Raw genomic sequence first — 17,500 nt, forward strand, 5'->3', positions numbered from 1 at the left:
CGTATGGTCACTCAGGCAAAATGCAGTTATAAACATACAACAGTATATTTATTGTCATACAAATCACACTACAATATTATGTACACACAGTAAATAAATGCCAGGCTGATTTACCACATCATCTGTCCCTTACCCCAATAACTTAAGGAGATATAGTCACCTGCTGTCCAGACTTCATGACCCATGGATCCCTCTCAGCTGCATATATAGACTTGAGTTAGAAAACGACAATTCAAAACTCCATCTTGCACCTTCCTGAATGAAATCCAAGCATGAGCACCCCTCCCCCCTGGAGTTGTTCCTTATATCTCACAGGTCTAATTTCCACAGTCTTTCCCCTCCCTGGACAAACCCCTGCATCTATTCTACTTCCCCATTGGCCAGTGCAGGACTAGGGGGTTTGGACAGGGCAGTGGAGATGAGATGTCCTTTCACAGAAGCCCCCTGCTGGGATGCAGACAGAACGTCTGGACTAGTCCTAAGGAGAACAATTGATGCTTAATTGGCTTCCCCTACTTCCAAGGATAAGGTAGCAGTGAGCCCCTCCTAAAATTAACCCCTTACACTACTTTGTGATGTCACAGGGTCCCCAGCTGTTCCATGCTTCCTGTAGAGGAAGGAGGGGGGAGAACGAATGCAGCTCAAGCCCTCTCACCTGTATCCTAGACACCACCTGATCTTTACCCATAACCCTCCTGGCTTCAGTTTAAGGACAATGAATAACATTACTTCAAGTCATCAATATATAATACAAAATATACATATTTAAATTGAATTACAATGTCCCCTTAACCACATGTAATTGGACAATGCAGTTGTAGTCTGATGAGCTGGGGAAACAAAAGAAGGGCTATACAAAGTATTTGCTATAATTCACATATCATACTCGTTTTGTCACATTCCTCCCCTACTTTTTTAGCCCTTGTTTCCCAGTGGCTCCCTAGCCCCAAGTAATCATTTCTTCCAAGTCCAAAGTTTCTGGCCTGCTGTGGTTTCTCCTGGGTCTGATGGCAAGGTAGACAGCAGTACACAGTTCCTCAATCTCCCACCAGGGTCCCATGGCTGCAGGCATATCTTCCCACTCAGCTGGAGTGGGGGTTTATGCTGCCCTGTGTCATAAGATGAGACAACAATAAAACTGGGCCACTCCTGTGCACACATCCATGGTAGGAGAGTTGTAGTCCAACATCCCTTGTGTGCCTTATCCACCCTTAATTGCCCAACTGCAAATAGTCCCTTGGCCTGTCCTCTGTTTCTGGAGACCATGCTCCCCTCCCCCACATATTCAAGTGAAAACTGCCAAGTGGCAGGCAAACTTTCTGGCTCCTTGTCCGTTTGTTTCTGGCAAAGATCCAATCCCCCCTCCCCCAAACACTCAAGGGACAACTGCCCAGTGGCAGGCAAGCGTGGGGGCTCCATTAATTCTTTGCTTATGGGGAATCCTCTGTCCCCCTCCCAAACCACATGTGGGTGCCCCTGTAAGTATGTTTGTGTGCATCTCCCCTCCCCTGCTACCACATCCAACTGTTGCACTACTTCCCTCGCCTCTGGCGCATCGGGGTAGTGTGAATCCTCATTGGACACAGACTTGTCCTCCTGGCAGCAAAGCAAAGTGGATGGTCCAGTGCAGGCCTCTGGTATTGGGTCCTGGATTCCCAGATTTGGAGCTGGTGGGGCTGGTGAATCTTGCTGTACTGGTGCCCTCTCAGACACCCACTCAGTCAACATCTCCTCATCTGCCAATTCTGCATAGGGGAAGGCATAAGTGTAATTTTCCCAGGGCCCCATGGTAGTGGCCTCTGACATGACAATTCCTTTATCCTCTCCCATTAATTCTGTCCTACAGTCTGTAAACATGATTTCTGCTGAGATCATATGTTGCGCAAGTTTATGATTCTCTTCTGTCACAATTGGGTAAAGCTGTACATCACTTGCCCCGGAGAGCACACATGCGGTATCCTGCGTTACTTCATTAAACAAATTCTTTTCAGGCACAACAGGGATGGATAACTGGTCTTTTCTGTAATTCTGTTCTAACTCAGACACAGTCTCAGGTTCCAATAACACTGGCAAATTATCAGAAGATGCTACTACATGGTACTTACTTGGTAGCTCTTTTCCATCCAAGTCACCAAATGGGAGAATTTCTCCTAATCCTTTCTGAGTAGTCAGAGGTACAACATCCTCACCAAGCAGTTCTTCTCCAGTCTCCCCCAAGATAGTAGCTTGGGCAACTGTATTTAATCCACTGGGATGGACCTCCCCCTGATTAACAGACTGAGCAGCCATCTTTTTAGAGTGTGATAAAAGATATTCCAATTGGCATTTTTCAGTATTCACTCGATAACACTGATCCTGCCACATTTCAGTGTCCGTAAATCCTTGCCGCCATACCTCATCCTCTGCTTCTTCAAAACTCTGTTGCAGACATTGCATTTGTTCCCAGAGAGGTATGTGGGGACCTAAAGTGAGCATCCATTTTCTATAAACACTAAAGGCATTGATGGGATTCTCCTGATCTTTTAACAAACGTTTCAGGATATCCATGTGTGTGCTGTACAGGTAAGGTACACCCCGGATCTGGCATTCCACTATCAGCTCCTCCATACTCATTGTCTCTAGTGGATCTGTAGAATCTGCTAATGGGACAGATTCTATTAATACATTTGCAGGGGATTCATCAGGCATGTCCCTGTGCTGTAATAGTCCATTTACGTCTTGTTTGTACTGCTGATTATTGTTGTATCTGGATTCTCCCTTGGCCAGATTCTGCATAGTACAAATAACTTCATGTGTAAAATCATCCCATGCTGGTTCATCCTGAAAATTACAGGCACTTGCCTCCTCTTTCAACATTAGGAACACATCCAACAGGTTCTCCAATTTCTCCTGTAGACTGGCTCCTTCCCACATAATAATCTTTGGGCACTCCTCATCCCAATAATCCAAAATGTGCTGCATTGTGGTGGGGTGGTGCAACACATCCATATCCCCATCCTGCAGACACTCCCACAGTCCTTCATCCCAGTACACCTTTCTCCTGGTTGTACTGGACTGCTTCATCCCTTCCTTTGGGAACTTTTTCAACACTGGGCTGTGATCTGCTCTCTTGTTCCTAGAGCTCACACCCATTTTACTTCCAGGGATCACCTCACTGTGATTTCCTCTCTTTGAGACACGGTTCCATCTTCCGCTCTCCTCTGGCGGGGTGCGCTTCCCCTTATCAAATCGGCACTTAGACGGCATCTTCCCTCGCCTAAAGCCCACAACGCTTTTCGTGACACTTTCTACCTTAAAGCCTTTAGGAGTAAGTTCAGGATAATGTGGTAACTGGTTTCTAGTGCTAACTGCTTTGCAGAGCCCTGGAATGTATCACGATACAGTTCCCCTGCAGCTCTACCCAGATAGGACCTGGGACTGAGTGACCCCACTGCTTGCCACCAAAAATGTGAAGATACCGGGTTTATCTGGCCCAGTGCTACCCAGTACCTTCTAGGATTCGTATGGTCACTCAGACAAAATGCAGTTATAAACATACAACAGTATATTTATTGTCATACAAATCACACTACAATATTATGTACACACAGTAAATAAATGCCAGGCTGATTTACCACATCATCTGTCCCTTACCCCAATAACTTAAGGAGATATAGTCACCTGCTGTCCAGACTTCATGACCCATGGATCCCTCTCAGCTGCATATATAGACTTGAGTTAGAAAACGACAATTCAAAACTCCATCTTGCACCTTCCTGAATGAAATCCAAGCATGAGCACCCCTCCCCCCTGGAGTTGTTCCTTATATCTCACAGGTCTAATTTCCACAGTCTTTCCCCTCCCTGGACAAACCCCTGCATCTATTCTACTTCCCCATTGGCCAGTGCAGGACTAGGGGGTTTGGACAGGGCAGTGGAGATGAGATGTCCTTTCACAGAAGCCCCCTGCTGGGATGCAGACAGAACGTCTGGACTAGTCCTAAGGAGAACAATTGATGCTTAATTGGCTTCCCCTACTTCCAAGGATAAGGTAGCAGTGAGCCCCTCCTAAAATTAACCCCTTACACTACTTTGTGATGTCACAGGGTCCCCAGCTGTTCCATGCTTCCTGTAGAGGAAGGAGGGGGGAGAACGAATGCAGCTCAAGCCCTCTCACCTGTATCCTAGACACCACCTGATCTTTACCCATAACCCTCCTGGCTTCAGTTTAAGGACAATGAATAACATTACTTCAAGTCATCAATATATAATACAAAATATACATATTTAAATTGAATTACAATGTCCCCTTAACCACATGTAATTGGACAATGCAGTTGTAGTCTGATGAGCTGGGGAAACAAAAGAAGGGCTATACAAAGTATTTGCTATAATTCACATATCATACTCGTTTTGTCACAATCTCTTATACATCTAAACACCTGAAATGAAGGAAGCAGGAACAAAAGAGAAAAAAAAACAAAAAAAAAAACCTACAGCACCTGGTATTCCCAGGTGGTCTCCCATCCAAGTACTAACCAGGCCCAACCCTGCTTAGCTTCCAAGATCAGACGAGTTTGGGCTTGTTGAAGGTGATATGGCTGTAGTTATTGGTTGTTAACTGACCTACATCTCTTATACATCTCAACACTAGCATTGAAGGATGCAGGAACAAGAGAGAAAAAAAAATGAAAAAAAGAACCTACAGCACCTGGTATTTCCAGGTGGTCACCCATCCAAGTACTAACCAGGCCTGGCGCTGCTTAGCTTCCAAGATCAGACAACATTGGGCTTGTTCAGGGATGTGTGGCTGTAGTTATTGCTTGTTGACTGACCTACATCTCTTATACATCTCAACACCAGCATTGAAGGAAGCAGGAACAAGAGAGAAAAAAAACACGGAAAAAAAATACCTACAGCACCTAGTATTCCCAGTTGGTCTCCCAACCAAGTACTAACCAGTACCGGCCCTGCTTAGCTTCCAAGATCAGACGAGATTGGTTTTATTCAGGGTGGTGTGGCTGTAGGTATTGTTTGCTTACTGACCTACATCTCTTATACATCTCAACACCAGCATTGAAGGAAGCAGAAACAAGAGAGAAAAAAAACGAAAAAAAAACAACTACAGCACCTGGTATTTCCAGGTGGTCTCCCATCCAAGTACTAACCAGGTCTGGCCCTGCTTAGCTTCCAAGATAAGATAAGATTGGGCATGTTCAGGGTGGTTTACTGTAGGTATTGCTTGCTTACTGACCAACATCTCTTATACATCTTAACACCAGCATTGAAGGAAGCAGGAACAAGAGAGAGAAAAAAACGAAAAAATAAAACCTACAGCACCTGGTATTCCTAGGTGGTCTCCCATTGAAGTACTTACAAGGAATAGCCCTGCTTAGCTTCCAAAATCAGCCGAGATTGATCTTGTTCAGGGTGGTGTGGCTGTAGGTATTACTTGCCTATTGACCTACATCTCTTATACATCTCAACACCAGCATTGAAGGAAGCAGGAACAAGAGAGAATAAAAAAACGAAAAAAAAACAAACCTACAGCACCTGGTTTCCCCAGGTGGTCTCTCATTCAATTACTAACCAGGCCCAAACCTGCTTAGCTTCCAAGATCAGACGAGTTTGGGCATGGTCAAGGGGGTTGACTGTAGGTATTGCTTGCTTTCTGACCTACATCTCCTATACATCTCAACACCAGAAATGAAGGAAGCAGGAATAAAAGAGAAAAAAAAACAAAAAAAAAACAAACCTACAGCACCTGGTATTCCCAGGTGGTCTCCCATCCAAGTACTAACCATGCCCAGCCCTGCTTAGCTTCCAAGATCAGACGAGATTGGGCATGTTCATGGTCATTGACTGTAGGTATTGCTTGCCTACTGACCTACATCTCTTATACATCTCAACACCAGCATTGAAAGAAGCAGCAACATGAGAGAAAAAAAAACGGAAAAAAAAAAACTACAGCACCTGGTATTCCCAGGTGGTTTCCCATCCAAGTACTAAACAGGCCCGTCTCTGCTTAGCTTCCAAGATCAGATTGTCCGGCCCTGCTTAGCTTCCAAGATAAGATGAGATTGGGCATGTTCAGGGTGGTTTACTGTAGGTATTGCTTGCCTGCTGACCAACATCTCTTATACATCTAGACAACAGCATTGAAGGAAGCAGGAACAAGACAGAAAATAAAACGGAGAAAAAAAAACTTACAGCACTTGGTATTCCCAGGTGGTCTCCCATCCAAGTAAAACCAGGCCCGGCTCTGCTTAGCTTCCAAGATCAGACCCTGAACATGCCCAATCTCATCTGATCTTGGAAGCTAACCATGGCCGGGCCTGGTCAGTACTTCGATGGGAGACCACCTAGGAATACCAGGTGCTGTAGGTTTTTTTTTTCTCTCTTGTTACTGCTTTCTTCAATGCTGGTGTTGAGATGTATAAGAGATGTAGGTTAGGAGGCAAGCAATACCTACAGTAAACGACCCTGAACATGCCCAATCTCATCTGATCTTGGAAGCTAATTAGGGCCGGGCATGGTCAGCACTTCGATGGGAGACCACCTAGGAATACCAGGTGCTGTAGGTTGTTTTTTTGTTTTTTTTCTCTCTTGTTCCTGCTTCCTTCATTGCTGGTGTTGAGATGTATAAGAGATGTAGGTCAGTAGGCAAGCAATACCTACAGTCAACCACCCTGAACATGCCCAATCTCGTCTGATCTTGGAAGCTAAGCAGGGCCGGGCTTGGTTAGTACTTGGATGGGAGACAACCTGGGAATACCAGGTGCTGTATGTTTTTTTTTTTCTCCCTTGTTCCTGCTTCTTTTAATGCTGGTGTTGAGATGTCTAAGAGATGTAGGTCAGTAAGGGAGCAATATCTACAGCCATACCACCCTGAGCAAGCCCAATCTCATCTGATCTTGGAAGCTAAGCAGGGCCAGGCCTGGTTAGTACTTGGATGGGAGACCACCTGGGAATACCAGGTGCTGTAGGTTTTTTTTTTTTTTCATTTTTTTAACTCTCCTTTTCCTGTTTCCTTCAATGTTAGTGTTGAGATGTATAAGAGATGTAGGTCAGCAAGTAAGCAATACCTACAGCCACACCGCCCTGAACAAGCCAAATCTCATCTGATCTTGGAAGCTAAGCAGGTCTGGGCCTGGTTAATACTTGGATGGGACACCACCTGGGAATAACAGGTGCTGTAAGTTTTGTTTTTTTTCGTTTTATTTTCTCTCTTGTTCCTGCTACCCTCAATGCTGGTGTTGAGATGTATAAGAGATGTAGGTCAGTAGGCAAGCAATACTTACAGCCACACCACCCTGAACAAGCCCAATCTCATCTGATCTTGGAAGCTAAGCAGTGTTGGGCCTGGTAAGTACTTGGATGGGAGACCACCTGGGAATTCCAGGTGCTGTAGGTTTTTTTAATTCGTTTTTTTTCTCTCTTGTTCCTGCTTCCTTCATTGCTGGTGTTGAGATGTATAAGAGATGTAGGTCAGTAGGCAAACAGTACCTACAGCCACACCACCCTGAACAAGCCCAATCTATTCTAATCTTGAAAGCTAAGCATTGCCACACCTGGTTAGTACTTGGATGGGTGACCGCCTGGGAATACCAGGTGCTGTAGGTTTTTTTTAATTTTTTTTTCTCTCTTGTTCCTGCTTCCTTCAATGCTGGTGTTGAGATGTATCAGGGATGTAGGTCAGTAGGCAACACAATACCTACAGTAAACCACCCTGAACATGCCCAATCTCATCTGATCTTGGAAGCTAAGCAGGGCTGGGCCTGGTTAGTACTTGGATGGGAGACCACCTAGGAATACCAGGTGCAGTAGGTTTTTTTTTTTTCTCTCTTGTTCCTGCTTCCTTCATTGCTGGTGTTGAGATGTATAAGAGATGTAGGTCAGTAGGCAAACAGTACCTACAGCCACACCACCCTGAACAAGCCCAATTTCTTCTAATCTTGAAAGCTAAGCAGTGCCACACCTGGTTAGTACTTGGATGGGAGACCACCTGGGAATACCAGGTGCTGTAAGTTTTTTTTAATTTTTTTTTCTCTCTTGTTCCTGCTTCCTTCAATGCTGGTGTTGAGATGTATAAGAGATGTAGGTCAGTAGGCAAGCAATACCTACAGCCACACCACCCAGAACATGCCCAATCTCATCTGATCTTGGAAGCTAACCAGGGCCGGGCCTGGTCATTACTTAGATGGGAGACCACCTAGGAATACCAGTTGCTGTAGGTTTTTTTTTCTCTTTTGTTCCTTCTTCCTTCATTTCTGGTGTTGAGATGTATAAGAGATGTAGGTCAGTAAGCAAGCAATACCTACAGTCAACCACCCTGAACATGCCCAATCTAATCTGATCTTGGAAGCTAAGCAGGGTTGGGCCTGGTTAGTACTTGGATGGGAGACTTCCTGGGGATACCAGGTGCTGTAGGTTTTTTTTTTTTGTTTTTTCCTCCCTTGTTCCTGCTTCCTTCAATGCTGGTGTTTAGATGTATAAGAGATGTAGGTCAGTACACAAGCAATATCTACAGCCACACCACCCTGAATAAGATCAATCTCGTCTGATCTTGGAAGCTAAGCAGGGCCAGGCCTGCTTAGTACTCAGATGGGAGACCACTTAGGAATACCAGGTGCTGTAGGTTTTTTTTTTTTTTCCGTGTTTTTTCTCTCTTGTTCCTGCTTCCTTCAATGCTGGTGTTGAGATGTATAAGAGATGTAGGTCAGTAGACAAATAATATCTACAGTAAACCACCCTGAACATGCCCAATCTCATCTGATTTTAGAAGCTAAGCAGGGCCGGGCCTGGTTAGTACTTGGATGGGAGACCACCTGGGAATACCAAGTGCAGTAGGTTTTTTTTTTTCCTCACTTGTTCCTGCTTCCTTCATTGCTGGTGTTGAGATGTATAAGAGATGTAGGTCAGTAGACAAGCAATACCTACAGCCATGCCACCCTGAACAAGCCCAATCTGGTCTGATCTTGGAAGCTAAGCAGGGCCAGGCCTGGTTAGTACTTGGATGGGAGACCACCTGGGAATACCAGGTGCTGTAGGTTTTTTTTAAAAAAATTTTCTCTCTTGTTCCTGCTTCCTTCAATGCTGGTGTTGAGATAAATAAGAGACGTAGGTCAGTAGGCAAGCAATACCTACAGCCACACCACCCTGAACAAGCCTAATCTCATCTGATCTTGGAAGCTAAGCAGTGCGGGCCTGGTCAGTACTTCGATGGGAGACCACCTAGGAATGCCAGGTGCTGTTGGTTTTATTTTTTCGTTTTTTTCTCTCTCTTGTTCCTGCTTTCTTCAATGCCGGTGTTGAGATGTATAAGAGATGTAGGTCAGTAAGCAAGCAATACCTACAGCCACACCACCCTGAACAAGTCCAATCTCCTCTAATCTTGGAAGCTAAGCAGGGCCAGGCCTGATTAGTGCTTGGATGGGTGACCACCTGGGAATACCAGGTGCTGCAGGTTGGTTTTTTTTTCGTTTTTTTTTCTCTCTTGTTCCTGCTTCCTTCATTGCTGGTGTTGAGATGTATAAGAGATGTATGTCAGTAGGCAGGCAATACCTACTGTCAACCAGCCTGAACATGCCCAATCTTGTCTGATCTTGGAAGCTTAGCAGGGCCGGGCCTGGTTAGTACTTGGATGGGAGAGCACCTGGTAATACCAGGTGCTGTTTTTTTGTTTTTTTTTTCGTTTTTTTTTCTCTCTTGTTCCTGCTTCCTTCATTGCTGGTGTTGAGATGTATAAGAGATGTTGGTCAGTAGGCAAGCAATACCTACAGTAAACCACCCTGAACATGCCCGATCTTGTCTGATCTTGGAAGCTTAGCAGGGCCGGGCCTGGTTAGTACTTGGATGGGAGAGCACCTGGGAATACCAGGTGCTGTAGGTTTTTTTTTTCGGTTTTTTTTCTCTCTTGTTCCTTCTTCCTTCAATGCTGGTGTTGAGATGTATAAGAGATGTAGGTCAGTAGGCAAGCAGTACCTACAGCCACACCACCCTGAACAAAATCAATCTCATCTGATATTGGAAGCTAAGCAGGGCCGGGTCTGGTCAGTACTTCAATGGGAGACCACCTAGGAATATCAGGTGCTGTAGGTTTTATTTTTTCGTTTTTTTCTCTCTCTTGTTTCTGCTTTCTTCAATGCCGGTGTTGAGATGTATAAGAGATGTAGGTCAGTAAGCAAGCAATACCTACAGCCACACCACCCCTGAACAAGTCCAAGCTCATCTAATCTTGAAAGCTAAGCAGGGCCAGGCCTGGTTAATACTTGGATGGGAGAGCACCTGGGAATACCAGGTGCTGTGGGTGTTTTTTTTCTTTTTTTTCTCTCTCTTGTTTCTGCTTTCTTCAATGCTGGTGTTGAGATATATAAGAGATGTTGGTCAGTAGGCAAGCAATACCTACAGTAAACCATCCTGAATATGCCCAATCTCATCTGATCTTGGAAGTTAAGCAGGGTCGGGTCTGGTTAGTACTTGGATGGGAGACAACCTGGGAAAACCAAGTGCTGTTGGGTTTTTTTTTTTCGGTTTTTTTCTCTCTTTTTCCTGCTTCCTTCAATGCTGGTGTTGAGATGTATAAGAGATGTAGGTCAGTAGGCAAGCAGTACCTACAGCCACACCACCCTGAACAAAATCAATCTCATCTGATATTGGAAGCTAAGCAGGGCCGGGTCTGGTCAGTACTTCAATGGGAGACCACCTAGGAATATCAGGTGCTGTAGGTTTTATTTTTTCGTTTTTTTCTCTCTCTTGTTTCTGCTTTCTTCAATGCCGGTGTTGAGATGTATAAGAGATGTAGGTCAGTAAGCAAGCAATACCTACAGCCACACCACCCTGAACAAGTCCAAGCTCATCTAATCTTGAAAGCTAAGCAGGGCCAGGCCTGGTTAATACTTGGATGGGAGAGCACCTGGGAATACCAGGTGCTGTGGGTGTTTTTTTTCTTTTTTTTCTCTCTCTTGTTTCTGCTTTCTTCAATGCTGGTGTTGAGATATATAAGAGATGTTGGTCAGTAGGCAAGCAATACCTACAGTAAACCATCCTGAATATGCCCAATCTCATCTGATCTTGGAAGTTAAGCAGGGTCGGGTCTGGTTAGTACTTGGATGGGAGACAACCTGGGAAAACCAAGTGCTGTTGGGTTTTTTTTTTTCGGTTTTTTTCTCTCTTTTTCCTGCTTCCTTCAATGCTGGTGTTAAGATGTATAAGAGATGTAGGTTAGCAGGCAAGTAATACATACAGTCAACCACAATGAACATGCCCAATCTTGTCTGATCTTGGAAGCTAAGCAGGGCCGGGCCTAGTTAGTACTTGGATGGGAGACCACCTGGGAATACCAGGTGCTGTAGGTGTTTTTTTTCGTTTTTTTTCTCTCTTGTTCCTGCTTCCTTCATTGCTGGTGTTGAGATGTATAAGAGATGTTGGTCAGTAGGCAATCAATACCTACAGTAAACCACCCTGAACATGCCCGATCTCGTCTGATCTTGGAAGCTTAGCAGGGCCGGGCCTGGTTAGTACTTGGATGGGAGAGCACCTGGGAATACCAAGTGCTGTAGGTTTTTTTTTTTCGGTTTTTTTTCTCTCTTGTTCCTTCTTCCTTCAATGCTGGTGTTGAGATGTATAAGAGATGTAGGTCAGTAGGCAAGCAGTACCTACAGCCACACCACCCTGAACAAAATCAATCTCATCTGATCTTGGAAGCTAAGCAGCGCCAGGTCTGGTCAGTACTTCGATGGGAGACCACCTAGGAATATCAGGTGCTGTGGGTTTTTTTTTTCTTTTTTTTCTCTCTCTTGTTTCTGCTTTCTTCAATGCTGGTGTTGAGATGTATAAGAGATGTTGGTCAGTAGGCAAGCAATACCTACAGTAAACCATCCTGAATATGCCCAATCTCATCTGATCTTGGAAGTTAAGCAGGGTCGGGTCTGGTTAGTACTTGGATGGGAGACAACCTGGGAATACCAAGTGCTGTTGGTTTTTTTTTTTTTCGTTTTTTTTCTCTCTTTTTCCTGCTTCCTTCAATGCTGGTGTTAAGATGTATAAGAGATGTAGGTTAGCAGGCAAGTAATACATACAGTCAACCACAATGAACATGCCCAATCTTGTCTGATCTTGGAAGCTAAGCAGGGCTGGGCCTAGTTAGTACTTGGATGGGAGACCACCTGGGAATACCAGGTGCTGTAGGTGTTTTTTTTCATTTTTTTTCTCTCTTGTTTCTGCTTCCTTCTATGCTGGTGTTGAGATGTAGGTCAGTGGGCAAGCAATAACTACAGCTACACCACACTGAACAAGCCCAAACTCATCTGATCACAGTATGGTATGGCTGTAGGTATTGCTTGCCTACTGACCTACATCTCTTATACATCTCAACACAAGCAATGAAGGAAGCAGGAACAAGAGAGAAGAAAAAATGAAAAAAAAAAAAAACCTACTTCACCTGGTATTCCTAGGTGGTCTCCCATCCAAGTACTAACCAGGCCCAGCCCTGCTTAGCTTCCAAGATTAGGATTGTTCAGGGTGGTGTGGCTGTAGGTATTGCTTGCCTCCTGACCTACATCTATTAAACATCTCAACATCGGCATTGAAGAAAGCAGGAACAAGAGAAAGAAAAAAAACTAAAAAATAAAACCTACAACACCTGGTATTCCTAGGTGGTCTCCCTTCCAAGTACTAACCAGGACTGGCCCTGCTTAGCTTCCAAGATAAGACGAGATTGGTCTCGTTCAGGGTGGTGTGGCTGTAGGTATTGCTTGTCTACAGACCTACATCTCTTATACATCTCAACACCAGCATTGAAGGAAGCAGGAACAAGAGAGAAAGAAAAACGAAAAAAAACAAAAACAACAGCACTTGGTATTCCCAGGTTGTCTCCCATCCAAGTATTAACCAGACCTGACCCTGCTTAGCTTCCATGATTAGATGAGATTGGGCATGTTCAGGGTGGTTTACTGTAGGTATTACTTGCTTACTGACCAACATCTCTTATACATCTAGATACCAGCATTGAAGGAAGCAGGAACAAGAGAGAAAAAAAAAAACCACAGCACCTGGTATTCCCAGGTGGTCTCCGATCCAAGTACTAACCAGGCCCAACCCTGCTTAGCTTCCAAGATCGGACGATTTTGGGCTTGTTCAAGGTGGTATGGCTGTAGTTATTGCTTGTTTACTGATCTACATCTCTTATACATCTCAACACTAGCATTGAAGGATGCAGGAACAAGAGAGAAAAAAAACGAAAAAAAAAAACCTACAACACCTGGTATTTCCAGGTGGTCTCCCATCCAAGTACTAACCAGGCCCGGCGCTGCTTAGCTTCCGAGATCAGACAAGATTGGGCTTGTTCAGGGATGTGTGGCTGTAGTTATTGCTTGTTAACTGACTTACATCTCTTATACATCTCAACACCAGCATTGAAGGAAGCAGGAACAAGAGCGTAGAGAAAAACGAAAAAAAAAAAAAACAACAGCACTCGGTACTCCCAGGTTGTCTCCCATCCAAGTATTAACCAGACCTGACCCTGCTTAGCTTCCATGATCAGATGAGATTGGGCATGTTCAGGGTGGTTTACTGTAGGTATTGCTTGCCTACTGACCAACATCTCTTATACATCTCAACACCAGCATTGCTGGAAGCAGGAACAAGAGAGAAAAAAAAACGGAAAAAAAAACCTACAGCACCTGGTATTCCCAGGTGGTCTCCCATGCAAGTACTAACCAAGCCCGGCCCTGCTTAGCTTCCAAGATCAGATGAGATTGGGATTGTTCGGGTGGTGTGGTAGTAGGTATTGCTTGCCTTCTGACATACATCTCTTATACATCTCAACACCAGCAATGAAGGAAGCAGGAACAAGATAGAAAAAAAAATGAAAAAAACAACCTACAGCACCTGGTATTCCCAGGTGGTCTCCCATCGAAGTACTGACCAGGCCTGGCCCTGCTTAACTTCCAAGATCAGATGAGATTGATCTTGTTCAGGGTGGTGTCGCTGTAGGTATTGTGTATTTACTAACCTACATCTCTTATACATCTAGTCACCAGCTTTGAAGGAAGCAGGAACAAGAGAGAAAAAAAAACGGGAAAAAAAAACAACCTACAGCATCTGGGATTCCCAGGTGGTCTCCCATCCAAGTACTAACCAGGCCTGGCCCTGCTTAGCTTCCAAGATCAGATGAGATTGGGCTTCTTTTTAGGGCGGTGTGGCTGTAGGTATTGCTTGCCTTGTGATCTACATCTCTTATACATCTCAACACGGGCATTGAAGGAAGCAGGAGCAAGAGAGAAAAAAAAACGAAAAAAAAAAAAACCTACAGCACCTGGTATTCCAAAGTGGTCTCCCATCCAATTACTAACCAGGCCCGACCCTGCTTAGCTTCCAAGATCAGACAAGATTGGGCACGTTCAGGGTGGATGACTGTAGGTATTGCTTCCCGACTGACCTACATCTCTTATACATCTCAACACCAGCATTGAAGGAAGCAGGAACAAGAGAGAAAAAATAACGAAAAAAAACAAAAAACAACAGCACCCAGTATTCCCAGGTGGTCTCCCATCCAAATACTAACCAGGTTTGGCGCTGCTTAGCTTCCAAGATCAGACGAGTTTTGGCTTGTTCAGGGTGGTATGGCTGTAGGCATTGCTTGCCTACTGACCTACATCTGTTATACATCTCAACACCAGCATTGAAGGAAGAAGGAACAAGAGAGAAAAAAAAACAAAAAAAAAAACCTACAGCAACTGGTATTCCCAGGTGCTCTCCCATTCAAGTACTAACCAGGCCCGGCCTTGCTAAGCTTCCAAGATCAGACGAGATCGGGCATGTTCAGGGTGGTTTACTGTAGGTATTGCTTGCCTACTGACCAACATCTCTTATACATCTCAACACCAGCAATGAAGGAAGCAGGAACAAGAGAGAAAAAAAACCGAAAAAAAAAAAATCAACAGCACCTGGTATTCCCAGGTGCTCTCCCATCCAAGTCCTAACCAGGCACGGCCCTGCTTAGCTTCCAAGATCAGATGAGATTGGGCATATTCAGGATGGTTTACTGCAGGTATTGCTTGCCTACTGACCAACATCTCTTATACATCTCAACACCAGCATTGAAGGAAGCAGGAACAAGAGAGAAAAAAAACGAAAAAAAAAACAACCTACAGCACCTGGTATTCCCAGGTGGTCTCCCACCCAAGTACTAACCAGGCATGGCGCTGCTTAGCTTCCAAGATTAGACGAGATTGGGCTTGTTCAGGGTGGTGTGGCTGTAGGTATCGTTTGCCTACTGACCTACATCTATTATACATCTCAACACCAGCATTGAAGAAAGCAGGAACAAGAGAGAGAAAAAAACGAAAAAATAAAACCTACAGCACCTGGTATTCCTAGGTGGTCTCCCATTGAAGTACTTACAAGGACTAGCCCTGCTTAGCTTCCAAAATCAGACGAGATTGATCTTGTTCAGGGTGGTGTGGCTGTAGGTATTACTTGCCTATTGACCTACATCTCTTATACATCTCAACACCAGCATTGAATCAAGCAGGAACAAGAGAGAATAAAAAAACGAAAAAAAACCAAACCGACAGCACCTGGTTTCCCCAGGTAGTCTCCCATCCAAGTACTAAATAGGCCCAACCCTGCTTAGCTTCCAAGATCAGACGAGATTGGGCATGTTCAAGAGGGTTGACTGTAGGTATTGCTTGATTTCTGACCTACATCTCTTATACATCTCAACACCAGCATTGAAGGAAGCAGGAACAAGAGAGAATAAAAAAACGAAAAAAAAACAACCTACAGCACCTGGTATTCCCAGGTGGTCTCCCATCCAAGTACTAACCAGGCCTGGCGCTGCTTAGCTTTCAAGACCAGATGAGATTGGGCTTGTTCAGGGTGGTGTGACTGTAGGTATTATATCTCAACACCAGCATTGAAGGAAGCAGGAACAAGAGAGAAAAAAACCCGAAAAAAACAACCTACAGCACCTGGAGTTCCCAGGTGGGCTCCCATCCAAGTACTTACCAGGCCCAACCCTGCTTAGCTTCCAAGATCAGACGAGATTGGGCTTGTTCAGGGTGGTGTGGCTGTAGGTATTGCTTGCTTACTGACCTACATCTCTTATACATCTCAACACCAGCATTGAAGGAAGCAGGAACAAGAGAGAAAAATAAATGAAAAAAAAAATAAACCTTCAGCACCTGGTATCCCAAGGTGGTCTCCCATTCAAGTACTAACCAGGCCTAACCCTGCTTGCTTCCAAGATCAGACGAGATTGGGCATGTTCAGGGTGGTTGACTGTAGGTATTGCTTGCCTACTCACCTACATCTGTTATACATCTCAACACCAGCATTGAAGGAAGCAGGAACAAGAGAGAAAAAAAAACAAAAAAATAAACCTACAGCACCTGGTATTCCCAGTTGGTCTCCCATCCAAGTACTAACCAGGCCCGACCCTGCTTAGCTTCCAAGATCAGAGGAGATTGGGCATGTTCAGGGTGGATGACTGTAGGTATTGCTTTCCTACTGACCTACATTTCTTATACATCTCAACACCAGCATTGGAGGAAGCAGGAACAAGAGAAAAAAAATAACGAAAAAAAAAACCAAACAAACAGCACCTGGTATTCCCAGGGGGTCTCCCATCCAAGTACTAACCAGGTCTGGCCCTGCTTAGCTTCCAAGATAAGATGAGATTGGGTATGTTCAGGGTGGTTTACTGCAGGTATTGCTTGCCTACTGACCAACATCTCTTATACATCTACACACCAGCATTGAAGGAAGCAGGAACAAGAGAGAAAAAAACCCGAAAAAAACAAAACCTACAGCACCTGGTATTCCCAGGTGGTCTGCCATCCAAGTACTAACCAAGCCCAGCCTTGCTTAGCTTCCAAGATCAGACAATATTGGGCTTATTCAGGGTGGTGAAGGAAGCAGGAACAAGAGAGAAAAAAAACGAAAAAAAAAATAAACCTACAGCACCTGGTATCCCCAGGTGGTCTCCCATTCAAGTACTAACCAGGCCTAACCCTGCTTGCTTCCAAGATCAGACGAGATTGGGCATGTTCAGGGTGGTTGACTGTAGGTATTGCTTGTCTACTCACCTACATCTGTTATACATCTCAACACCAGCATTGAAGGAAGCAGGAACAAGAGAGAAAAAAAAATGAAAAAAATAAACCTACAGCACCTGGTATTCCCAGTTGGTCTGCCGTCCAAGTACTAACCAGGCCCGACCCTGCTTAGCTTCTAAGATCAGAGAAGATTGAGCATGTTCAGGGTGGATGACTGTAGGTATTGCTTTCCTACTGACCTGCATTTCTTATACATCTCAACACCAGCATTGGAGGAAGCAGGAACAAGAGAAAAAAAATAACGAAAAAAAAACCAAACAAACAGCACCTGGTATTCCCAAGGGGTCTCCCATCCAAGTACTAACCAGGTCTGGCCCTGCTTAGCTTCCAAGATAAGATGAGATTGGGTATGTTCAGTGTGGTTTACTGCAGGTATTGCTTGCCTACTGACTAACATCTCTT

The 17,500-nt window shown here is 44.6% G+C and overlaps 4 non-coding genes and 47 pseudogenes across 4 annotated transcripts; 24 read left to right on the plus strand and 27 right to left on the minus strand.

The window, feature by feature from the left end:
- Positions 1-4,468: 4,468 nt before the first annotated feature.
- LOC142112276 (5S ribosomal RNA) lies at positions 4,469-4,587 on the minus strand (annotated as a pseudogene).
- Positions 4,588-4,677: 90 nt separating this feature from the next.
- Positions 4,678-4,796, minus strand: LOC142112185 (5S ribosomal RNA; annotated as a pseudogene).
- A 92-nt stretch (positions 4,797-4,888) lies between these two features.
- LOC142112512 (5S ribosomal RNA) lies at positions 4,889-5,007 on the minus strand (annotated as a pseudogene).
- Positions 5,008-5,097: 90 nt separating this feature from the next.
- On the minus strand, positions 5,098-5,215 carry LOC142112230 (5S ribosomal RNA; annotated as a pseudogene).
- Positions 5,216-5,519: 304 nt separating this feature from the next.
- On the minus strand, positions 5,520-5,637 carry LOC142112257 (5S ribosomal RNA; annotated as a pseudogene).
- A 93-nt stretch (positions 5,638-5,730) lies between these two features.
- LOC142112511 (5S ribosomal RNA) lies at positions 5,731-5,848 on the minus strand (annotated as a pseudogene).
- Positions 5,849-5,939: 91 nt separating this feature from the next.
- Positions 5,940-6,089, minus strand: LOC142112810 (5S ribosomal RNA; annotated as a pseudogene).
- A 355-nt stretch (positions 6,090-6,444) lies between these two features.
- Positions 6,445-6,562, plus strand: LOC142112262 (5S ribosomal RNA; annotated as a pseudogene).
- Positions 6,563-6,650: 88 nt separating this feature from the next.
- Positions 6,651-6,768, plus strand: LOC142112432 (5S ribosomal RNA; annotated as a pseudogene).
- An 80-nt stretch (positions 6,769-6,848) lies between these two features.
- Positions 6,849-6,967, plus strand: LOC142112342 (5S ribosomal RNA). Its single transcript, XR_012681204.1, has one exon. It is a non-coding gene; the product is annotated as a 5S ribosomal RNA (ribosomal RNA).
- Positions 6,968-7,061: 94 nt separating this feature from the next.
- Positions 7,062-7,180, plus strand: LOC142112528 (5S ribosomal RNA; annotated as a pseudogene).
- A 93-nt stretch (positions 7,181-7,273) lies between these two features.
- Positions 7,274-7,392, plus strand: LOC142112378 (5S ribosomal RNA). The gene has a single exon (XR_012681211.1). It is a non-coding gene; the product is annotated as a 5S ribosomal RNA (ribosomal RNA).
- A 298-nt stretch (positions 7,393-7,690) lies between these two features.
- LOC142112285 (5S ribosomal RNA) lies at positions 7,691-7,808 on the plus strand (annotated as a pseudogene).
- Positions 7,809-7,889: 81 nt separating this feature from the next.
- LOC142112180 (5S ribosomal RNA) lies at positions 7,890-8,008 on the plus strand (annotated as a pseudogene).
- Positions 8,009-8,096: 88 nt separating this feature from the next.
- Positions 8,097-8,215, plus strand: LOC142112507 (5S ribosomal RNA; annotated as a pseudogene).
- Positions 8,216-8,293: 78 nt separating this feature from the next.
- Positions 8,294-8,411, plus strand: LOC142112352 (5S ribosomal RNA; annotated as a pseudogene).
- Positions 8,412-8,500: 89 nt separating this feature from the next.
- LOC142112571 (5S ribosomal RNA) lies at positions 8,501-8,619 on the plus strand (annotated as a pseudogene).
- A 94-nt stretch (positions 8,620-8,713) lies between these two features.
- Positions 8,714-8,831, plus strand: LOC142112642 (5S ribosomal RNA; annotated as a pseudogene).
- Positions 8,832-8,912: 81 nt separating this feature from the next.
- LOC142112169 (5S ribosomal RNA) lies at positions 8,913-9,031 on the plus strand (annotated as a pseudogene).
- An 88-nt stretch (positions 9,032-9,119) lies between these two features.
- On the plus strand, positions 9,120-9,237 carry LOC142112607 (5S ribosomal RNA; annotated as a pseudogene).
- Positions 9,238-9,328: 91 nt separating this feature from the next.
- On the plus strand, positions 9,329-9,447 carry LOC142112676 (5S ribosomal RNA; annotated as a pseudogene).
- Positions 9,448-9,752: 305 nt separating this feature from the next.
- Positions 9,753-9,870, plus strand: LOC142112614 (5S ribosomal RNA; annotated as a pseudogene).
- Positions 9,871-9,960: 90 nt separating this feature from the next.
- On the plus strand, positions 9,961-10,079 carry LOC142112522 (5S ribosomal RNA; annotated as a pseudogene).
- A 301-nt stretch (positions 10,080-10,380) lies between these two features.
- LOC142112731 (5S ribosomal RNA) lies at positions 10,381-10,498 on the plus strand (annotated as a pseudogene).
- A 91-nt stretch (positions 10,499-10,589) lies between these two features.
- On the plus strand, positions 10,590-10,708 carry LOC142112523 (5S ribosomal RNA; annotated as a pseudogene).
- Positions 10,709-11,008: 300 nt separating this feature from the next.
- On the plus strand, positions 11,009-11,126 carry LOC142112732 (5S ribosomal RNA; annotated as a pseudogene).
- Positions 11,127-11,217: 91 nt separating this feature from the next.
- LOC142112721 (5S ribosomal RNA) lies at positions 11,218-11,335 on the plus strand (annotated as a pseudogene).
- Positions 11,336-11,424: 89 nt separating this feature from the next.
- Positions 11,425-11,542, plus strand: LOC142112625 (5S ribosomal RNA; annotated as a pseudogene).
- A 91-nt stretch (positions 11,543-11,633) lies between these two features.
- Positions 11,634-11,752, plus strand: LOC142112720 (5S ribosomal RNA; annotated as a pseudogene).
- A 90-nt stretch (positions 11,753-11,842) lies between these two features.
- LOC142112596 (5S ribosomal RNA) lies at positions 11,843-11,960 on the plus strand (annotated as a pseudogene).
- A 92-nt stretch (positions 11,961-12,052) lies between these two features.
- Positions 12,053-12,170, plus strand: LOC142112686 (5S ribosomal RNA; annotated as a pseudogene).
- Positions 12,171-12,408: 238 nt separating this feature from the next.
- On the minus strand, positions 12,409-12,517 carry LOC142112176 (5S ribosomal RNA; annotated as a pseudogene).
- Positions 12,518-12,609: 92 nt separating this feature from the next.
- Positions 12,610-12,728, minus strand: LOC142112783 (5S ribosomal RNA; annotated as a pseudogene).
- Positions 12,729-13,018: 290 nt separating this feature from the next.
- On the minus strand, positions 13,019-13,137 carry LOC142112388 (5S ribosomal RNA; annotated as a pseudogene).
- A 90-nt stretch (positions 13,138-13,227) lies between these two features.
- LOC142112809 (5S ribosomal RNA) lies at positions 13,228-13,346 on the minus strand (annotated as a pseudogene).
- Positions 13,347-13,648: 302 nt separating this feature from the next.
- Positions 13,649-13,766, minus strand: LOC142112549 (5S ribosomal RNA; annotated as a pseudogene).
- A 90-nt stretch (positions 13,767-13,856) lies between these two features.
- Positions 13,857-13,975, minus strand: LOC142112351 (5S ribosomal RNA; annotated as a pseudogene).
- Positions 13,976-14,069: 94 nt separating this feature from the next.
- Positions 14,070-14,190, minus strand: LOC142112446 (5S ribosomal RNA; annotated as a pseudogene).
- A 93-nt stretch (positions 14,191-14,283) lies between these two features.
- LOC142112402 (5S ribosomal RNA) lies at positions 14,284-14,401 on the minus strand (annotated as a pseudogene).
- Positions 14,402-14,704: 303 nt separating this feature from the next.
- Positions 14,705-14,822, minus strand: LOC142112208 (5S ribosomal RNA; annotated as a pseudogene).
- A 302-nt stretch (positions 14,823-15,124) lies between these two features.
- LOC142112544 (5S ribosomal RNA) lies at positions 15,125-15,243 on the minus strand (annotated as a pseudogene).
- A 91-nt stretch (positions 15,244-15,334) lies between these two features.
- On the minus strand, positions 15,335-15,453 carry LOC142112202 (5S ribosomal RNA; annotated as a pseudogene).
- Positions 15,454-15,547: 94 nt separating this feature from the next.
- Positions 15,548-15,665, minus strand: LOC142112743 (5S ribosomal RNA; annotated as a pseudogene).
- A 93-nt stretch (positions 15,666-15,758) lies between these two features.
- On the minus strand, positions 15,759-15,877 carry LOC142112382 (5S ribosomal RNA; annotated as a pseudogene).
- A 63-nt stretch (positions 15,878-15,940) lies between these two features.
- On the minus strand, positions 15,941-16,059 carry LOC142112306 (5S ribosomal RNA). The gene has a single exon (XR_012681198.1). It is a non-coding gene; the product is annotated as a 5S ribosomal RNA (ribosomal RNA).
- A 94-nt stretch (positions 16,060-16,153) lies between these two features.
- Positions 16,154-16,270, minus strand: LOC142112190 (5S ribosomal RNA; annotated as a pseudogene).
- Positions 16,271-16,360: 90 nt separating this feature from the next.
- Positions 16,361-16,478, minus strand: LOC142112760 (5S ribosomal RNA). The gene has a single exon (XR_012681280.1). It is a non-coding gene; the product is annotated as a 5S ribosomal RNA (ribosomal RNA).
- A 95-nt stretch (positions 16,479-16,573) lies between these two features.
- LOC142112740 (5S ribosomal RNA) lies at positions 16,574-16,691 on the minus strand (annotated as a pseudogene).
- A 243-nt stretch (positions 16,692-16,934) lies between these two features.
- LOC142112584 (5S ribosomal RNA) lies at positions 16,935-17,051 on the minus strand (annotated as a pseudogene).
- Positions 17,052-17,142: 91 nt separating this feature from the next.
- LOC142112751 (5S ribosomal RNA) lies at positions 17,143-17,260 on the minus strand (annotated as a pseudogene).
- Positions 17,261-17,354: 94 nt separating this feature from the next.
- On the minus strand, positions 17,355-17,472 carry LOC142112224 (5S ribosomal RNA; annotated as a pseudogene).
- Between the last annotated feature and the right edge of the window lie 28 nt (positions 17,473-17,500).

This window comes from Mixophyes fleayi, unplaced genomic scaffold, assembly GCF_038048845.1.
Source record: "Mixophyes fleayi isolate aMixFle1 unplaced genomic scaffold, aMixFle1.hap1 Scaffold_113, whole genome shotgun sequence".
NCBI lineage: Eukaryota > Metazoa > Chordata > Amphibia > Anura > Limnodynastidae > Mixophyes > Mixophyes fleayi.